Raw genomic sequence first — 7,885 nt, forward strand, 5'->3', positions numbered from 1 at the left:
TTCACCACCAGTTTCTCCTACGCCGCATCATTCATATTCCTTATTTTATACACCTCACTCTTCACTTTTCAAAGTTCAGGCAATTCGCGATAAACTGAGATGAACGCTCGCCAGAATTCTTTATTAACGTTTTCTGTTGACGCCATACTAAACCGGCCTCAGGTAGAGTCAAACACTGCCATAGACGTTGTCAAGCAGAGAGTGTTGCACAAATTATTTCGGTCTCTCCCGATTTGTTCCAAACAGTTGCGCAACTAGTCAATCCATGCCATACACCATCAAATTGTTTGTGCAAAACCCTTTGTTTGCAAATTGTTTGATCGTGTATGCGGGCCTTTAGGGAAAGTTTTATTGTGTAGTACTATTATTACAGAACTTATGTTGGTAGACTGTCAACCATCGAAATTCACTCAGAGAGCATCAAAAACTTACCATTTCATAGCAACTTATTTCAATGAAGATTACCACTCCCCCCCAACCGCCACGTGATATCCCTTGGACCCGGTGACTTTTGTTGCCTATACATTTTGTGCTCCCCCCACCCTCCACTTCTAATTCCCAATCGGCGCTACTGGTCTTCCTCACCCCAAACCACTGGATCTAGCTGCCGAGCCACGATGTTCTTCCTCGTGTCGGGTCACGCTTACCATTACTTTCCCCTTAAGGCATTACTTGTAGAAGGTTGTATTTTCTGTTCCACATCATATGACCAAAGTCTTCTTGTATCCTTCTCTTGATGATAGTGATAATTTCTGGTTCTTTGTTTATAAGATGCCAAACTTCTACATTGTTTTTGCTGTCCAAGGTATCTTCAGCATCCTTCGGTACGTCCTCGTTTCAAACACTTGCAATCTCTTGCGCATGATAATATTGTTTGTGTTACGTCCCATTAACTATATGTTTATGGTTTTCAAGTCTTGATAATGTTATTGGGAAATTAAAACCGCATTCGTGTGGAGCTAACAGTAAAATGAAAATGCGTAAAGTATAATGAATCTATACATTTATTTTCATGTTGAAAGCATTTCTTAGCAAACAAAGTATCCTCACACTACGGAAAACGTAAAATTAATCAATTTCTTGAATTTAACCGAAAGTTTAAGAGCTAAAGGGCCCTATCAAACTTAAAAATTTCTAAAATCACTTCCGGCCTGAATGCAGTTCCGGAAAACAGCCTAAAATTGCTTGTTTCTTTCTTTTTTATTCAAATCCTAGCCAAATTAACTTATTTATATAATTGTTTCTGTAATGTGTTCCTTGGTTCAATGCTCTCAGGTATTTTTTGAAAAATGTCCACACCGAAAATAGTTACAAGGACTTAAGTGAAACTCTACATTGACTTACATTTACGCTCGTAGTGGTAAAAAAAAGCTAACTGCAAATCTAATCGACCGGATAACGACAATTAAGATGAGGATTTAATTTTTAGGAATAAAGAATATATTCACATACTTTATTATATTTCATTTACGTAAAATTCGTAGCTCATATCCCTAGCATGTTTTCAACATTGAATTGCTTCCCTGAAGGGCTAGAACTGTGGATTTTGAAATTTAGGCTAAACAATAACAGAAAAATAAGCACATCCATGTTGGAATATAATCACAATAATAATAAAAATACACCCAGTTAACTTATGTCATGCTCGTGAATCAGCGACAAAGAAGGTATACATTCTTTCATTCTCTAATAGGATCTCGCCTAATCACGCCCCCACCCCCCGCGGTAAAGTATATCTGACATAAAAGACTGCAAATTCGATTTTTCCTGTTTACTACCCTTGTTATTTCCATCCTTTAGATAGAGCTAATATTCCGTAGATATTTGGCAATTTGTAATGAACTTAGCAAGAAACAACTACATCCAAGTATATCTGCATTATTATTATTATTATTATTATTATTATTATTATTATCACATACCATTAAATGAACAATTTGTGTATATACTAGCTTTCTCCAAAGCGGCTCTAATGATTTCGATTCAAATCACTGGTTAGGTTTTTTTGGGGGGAGGTCTAGAAATCGATCTGTCAGAGTCTCGTTTTCGGGAAAATTCATTTACAGGTGTTTACGTGAGATTTTTATAGCGTTACAGCGTCATCTATCCTTTTCAATAGGATGTCATCTAGACAGCAGCGTTTCAGGAATTTGAACTACATAGCGACAGATTGCGATATTTAGCCTACTACTCATACCATTCTTGTATATATGTACTAATTCTCTCGAAAACGGCTTCAACAATTTGAATGAAAATCACATCCTGGGGGTTCTTTGAAGTCTACAAATCGATCTGCCCGGGTCTCATTTTCGGAAAAATTAATTTTTAGCCATCCACATGCGTTTTTCACAGCGTAACAGCAACATCTATCCGCGGTGGGGAAATTCTGTTGTTAATGGAGTAATCAGTCCATAGATTGGTTTGATGTAGCGCTCCATGCCACCCTATACTATGCTAATATTTTTCATTTTTACATAACTTCATACCTTGGTCTACGCATACCGTTTTTACGCCTCGGTGTCTTCAGATGTGTCCTACTATCTATCTCTTCTTCTCGTCAAATTTAGCAAAATTGATGTCTTCTCAACAATTCCATTCCGTCTCTCTTCATTCGTAATTCGATTTACCCACTTTACCTTCAACATTCTTCTGTAACACCACATTTTAAAAGCTTCTATTCTCTTTCTTGCTGAGCCAGTTATCGTTCATGTTTCACTTCCATACAACGCCACGCTCCAGAAGAATGTCCTCAAAAGCATATTTTCTAATTCCTATATTAATGTTCCAAGTGAGCAAATTTCTTTTCTTAAAAAGCGGCCTTCCTTGCTTGTGCTAGTCTGCATTTTAGGTTCTCCTTACTTTTGCCATTGTTAGTTATTTTACTATACAAGTAAAAATATTCATCTACTTCCTTTCCTAATCTAATATTTACTCTATCACCTGACTTTGTTCGACTCCAATCCAGTACTTTTGTTTTGGATTTATTTTCATCATGTACTCCTTTCCCAAGACTATCCTTTCCATTCACTAATTTCTCTAGATATTCTGCAAACTCAGATAAAATAACAATATCACGGGCAAATCTCACGGTTTTAATTTCCTCTCCTAGGATTATGAACCCCTTTCCAAATTCCTCTTTGATTTCCTTTACATCTCATTCTATATACGTAATGAAAAGGATGGGGGACAAACTACAGCCTTGTCTCACTCCTTTCTGAACTGATCCTTCTTTTTTTTCAATTCTTATCACTACATACGAATTTTTGTACAGATTGTAGAAAATTCTTCATTTTCGGTACCGGTATCTGATTCCGATCACCTTCAGAATCTCGCATAACTTGGTCCAATCAACATTATCGATTGCCTTTTCTAGATCTACAAACGCCACATATATAATGGCTTGTACTTCTTAATTTGGTCCTCTAAGAACAGACGTAAAGTCAGGATTGCTTCACGTGTTCCTGCATTTCTTCTGAAGCCAAATTGATGTTTCCCAACTCAGTTTCAACTTGCTTTTCCATTCTTCTGCAAAGAATACGGCGTTAAATTTTTCAGTTGTGAGATACTAAATTAATGGAGCGGCAGTTTTCACACTTAACAGCAAATTCATTTTTCCCAACTCAGTTTCAACTTGTTTTTCCATTCTTCTGCAAAGAATACGGCGTTAAATTTTGCAGTTGTGAGATACTAAATTAATGGAGCGGCAGTTTTCACACTTAACAGCAAATTCATTTTTCCCAACTCAGTTTCAACTTGTTTTTCCATTCTTCTGCAAAGAATACGGCGTTAAATTTTGCAGTTGTGAGATACTAAATTAATGGAGCGGCAGTTTTCACACTTAACAGCAAATTCATTTTTCCCAACTCAGTTTCAACTTGTTTTTCCATTCTTCTGCAAAGAATACGACGTTACATTTTGCAGTTGTGAGATACTAAATTAATGGAGCGGCAGTTTTCACACTTAACAGCAAATTCATTTTTCCCAACTCAGTTTCAACTTGTTTTTCCATTCTTCTGCAAAGAATACGGCGTTAAATTTTGCATTTGTGAGATACTAAATTAATGGAGCGGCAGTTTTCACACTTAACAGCAAATTCATTTTTCCCAACTCAGTTTCAACTTGTTTTTCCATTCTTCTGCAAAGAATACGGCGTTACATTTTGCAGTTGTGAGATACTAAATTAATGGAGCGGCAGTTTTCACACTTAACAGCAAATTCATTTTTCCCAACTCAGTTTCAACTTGTTTTTCCATTCTTCTGCAAAGAATACGGCGTTACATTTTGCAGTTGTGAGATACTAAATTAATGGAGCGGCAGTTTTCACACTTAACAGCAAATTCATTTTTCCCAACTCAGTTTCAACTTGTTTTTCCATTCTTCTGCAAAGAATACGGCGTTACATTTTGCAGTTGTGAGATACTAAATTAATGGAGCGGCAGTTTTCACACTTAACAGCAAATTCATTTTTGGGAATACTGTAGGTATAACAACATTCTGCCCACTTAGAGAGTTTTATCGTACCAGTCTGTAGCTATCTTCAAGTAGTACTTAAAATCCTTATTAGATCGCGTTGGTAGACTTCATAATATTCATAAGCTTCACCCAAATTTTCATAGATAGCAGCAACATGACTATGAATTTGGTGATATTATTATTATTATTATTATTAATAATAATAATAATAATAATAATAAATTAGCTTTCATTCCCCACCCTGATGGGGTGGGGAGGGCCACCAAAAGGCAACACTCTCTCTCTCTGACTAAGAGTTGAGGATTATTCAATGGGAGTCTATTTGACTGCATATTGTACATTAACTTTTAGGACCTCCACTGTTATGCCTATAAAAATAAAATTAGGTCTCCAAACGCCAATTTTGACAATATAAAAGGGGTTATTGAATCGGATACCAACATCGATTGACAATGATCGAAAATTTTACGATCGATTTCAAGCGAGTGATATTTTGCATGATGCCGTTCTCAACACATTTATGCTTATTCATCTGTATAAGAGGAAATTTCCTCGGCTAAACTTCACCATGCCAATACTTTCTCTTTAAGTCTCCTCTTACTGCCATTGTGATGCTCCAGTCCAAGACGATCTCTATAAATATTTGATGACATCCTCACGTAGCCACGTAATTTTTGTATACACCATCACCCTTCACTGCTCTTCACCTTACATCCTGCTGTTTGTGCATCGCAAATGAGCAGCCGGTTAACACGGGCCATATTAAAGGCGGATAGTGCTAATTATCCCTGATGCATATTTCAACACACTCATAACAGGACTTAAAAGCTTCCTTTCTCAAGTAATATAGTACGCATAAACTATGCTACTTAAGACATTTAATCGTTAATAATAATAATAATAATAATAATAATAATAATAATAATAATAATAACAATTCCTTTGAGATTAAGACAGGAGTCCACCAAGGTGACGGATTATCACCGATGTTTTTTAACATTAACTTAGAAAAAGTAGTGAGATCTAGGGGGTAAACCACAAAAGAAGAAGGGATGGAGGGAATCTATTTAGTAGCATTCGCTGATGACATGGCAATGCTAGCAGCAGAAAGAGTAGAAGCTCAAATAGTGCTTGAAAAATTACATGAAATCGCAGAGAAAGCAAGACTCAGGATCTCATATGAAAAGACAGAGTACATAGAATACAAACGTAATAAAGAAAAGCATCTGGAAACAAAGTTTAGGAAAGTCAAGAGGTCAGATAAAATTAAATATCTTGGTGAGTGGATCCAGCCGAATGGACTTGATAAAGAAGCAAATATTAGAAGGGCCTGAAAGATGGAGTTAGCCTATAGATTAGTACAGAATAGATACGATAAAAGAACGATATCTTACAGGGCAAAGATCAGACACTACACCACGGTCATAAACGGAGAGGGACTTTAAAGTTCAGAATGTCTGATACGTACTGAATAAGAAAGTGGAAATGAATGAGCTAGAGAAGAAAGAAAGAAAAATCTTAGGACCCGGGGAAAAGAAAGGATGGCACATGGAGGAAGAGAAGAAATGAAGATCCATACAGACAGAGAAGATCATAGAGGAGACTCAAGTTTTATGGGCACCTCACAAGAATGAACGAAGGTCGACTAACAAAGAAAATATTCAATCACAACATCAAATTAAAAGCAACTACTAAATGTGTAGAAGAAACAAGAAAAGGCATGGAGCAAATTGGCATCAATCCAAAATAAATCTTTAGTAGAGATATGTTTCTAGCTAAAATTGATAAATTCAATGCGTTTCAGAAAAAAAGCAAAAAGAAAAGGCCAAGAACATATGGTCAGAAGAGAGAAGAGGAAACACTGCGAAATGATGAAATGATGATGAAATTCTGGGAGAAGAAAAAAGGGACTAATCAGCAAGTAAATTGTTTATTGTGATCCAAAGTAGGCCAAAATCGAAGAAGATATATATATATATAGATAGATAGATATAGATATATATTATATTATATTATATTATATTATATTATATTACATTATATTATATTATATTATATTATATTATATTATATTATATTATATTATATTATATTATATTATTATTATTATTATCATCATTATTATTATTTAAGCCAGCATGTTAGCTAGTTGAATATAATGGGGAGATTGTCCGACTCGTTGGCTGAACGGTCAGCGTACTGGCCTTCGGTTCAGAGGGTCCCGGGTTCGATTCCCGGCCGGGTCGGGGATTTCAACCTTAATTGGTTAATTCCAATGGCACGGGGGCTGGATGTATGTGTTGTCTTCATCATCATTTCATCCTCATCACGACGCGCAGGTCATCTACGGGTGTCAAATAGAAAGACCTGCACTTGGCGAGCCGAACCCGTCCTGGGATATCACGGCACTAAAAGCCATACGACATTTCATTTCATGGGGAGATCGATTCCTGACGATCTCACTGTTACAACTAAGGTAGAAAACCTTAGAGGTTACCTCAAGATCTTTCTCTGTCTGTAATCAAACTCGAAGCATTCATTATAAGCTTCGGAAAACTTAATCATGGGTTATAAATCATTAATCAAAGAAGTAGGAAAACAAGGAAGGAATATTCTACGCAAAATGTCTCTTGCCATTGCAGACCGCTCAGTTTTGGACTGCTTCTCTAAACTTTATTCCGAAGTAGTTACGAGCTTTATACTTTTCCCAGCAACGATTATGTACAATACAGTACATTATTGTTATTATTGGGGAACAGGGTGGTGTAGGGACTAGGCTGCTCGCCTGCCATCCCGGTGACCATGGTTTGATTCCTGGTGTTCCTGGGATGGAATTTTCAGTTGAAAATCCCGTGGTGTCGGGAAGGGCATGTAACCTTAAACCCACGGCCACAACTCTTTCATACCTTAGTGCCTACAGGGACCCTGAGCAAGCGGGATAACCTGCGGATGATGATGATGATGATGATGATTATAGTTAATATTATTTGGTATCAAACAAAAATCATTTGTTATTCCTGGTATAATCGCAATATACTCGTACTTATGGGGGACGAAGGCAAAACAATTGGATTTTGGGGATACGTCAACCAAAAAGTTTGAATACCTCTGTTCTGCATCTCTTCTCTAGGGTCAGAGGAAAAGTACAATTCAGTTCATCAACCACTTTCACCCTTTAAACTGCGATGTTGGAAATATTCCGGCAATGTTTACTCCAAGAAAAACGTGTATTAACGGAAGAATTGAAGTAGAAAGTGATTCTCGGGCAATATCCTGTCTTTAGAGAATCCATGGCCTTCTGAATATAATTCTTGGCTTGAATTGGGCTTATCCGCAGAACTCGAGTGAAGATAATTGTCTCTAACTTGATTAGGGAAATAAGTATCGGGGTGGTTCAGAAATATCCAGTGAA

Source organism: Anabrus simplex, chromosome X (genome assembly GCF_040414725.1).
Source record: "Anabrus simplex isolate iqAnaSimp1 chromosome X, ASM4041472v1, whole genome shotgun sequence".
Lineage (NCBI taxonomy): Eukaryota > Metazoa > Arthropoda > Insecta > Orthoptera > Tettigoniidae > Anabrus > Anabrus simplex.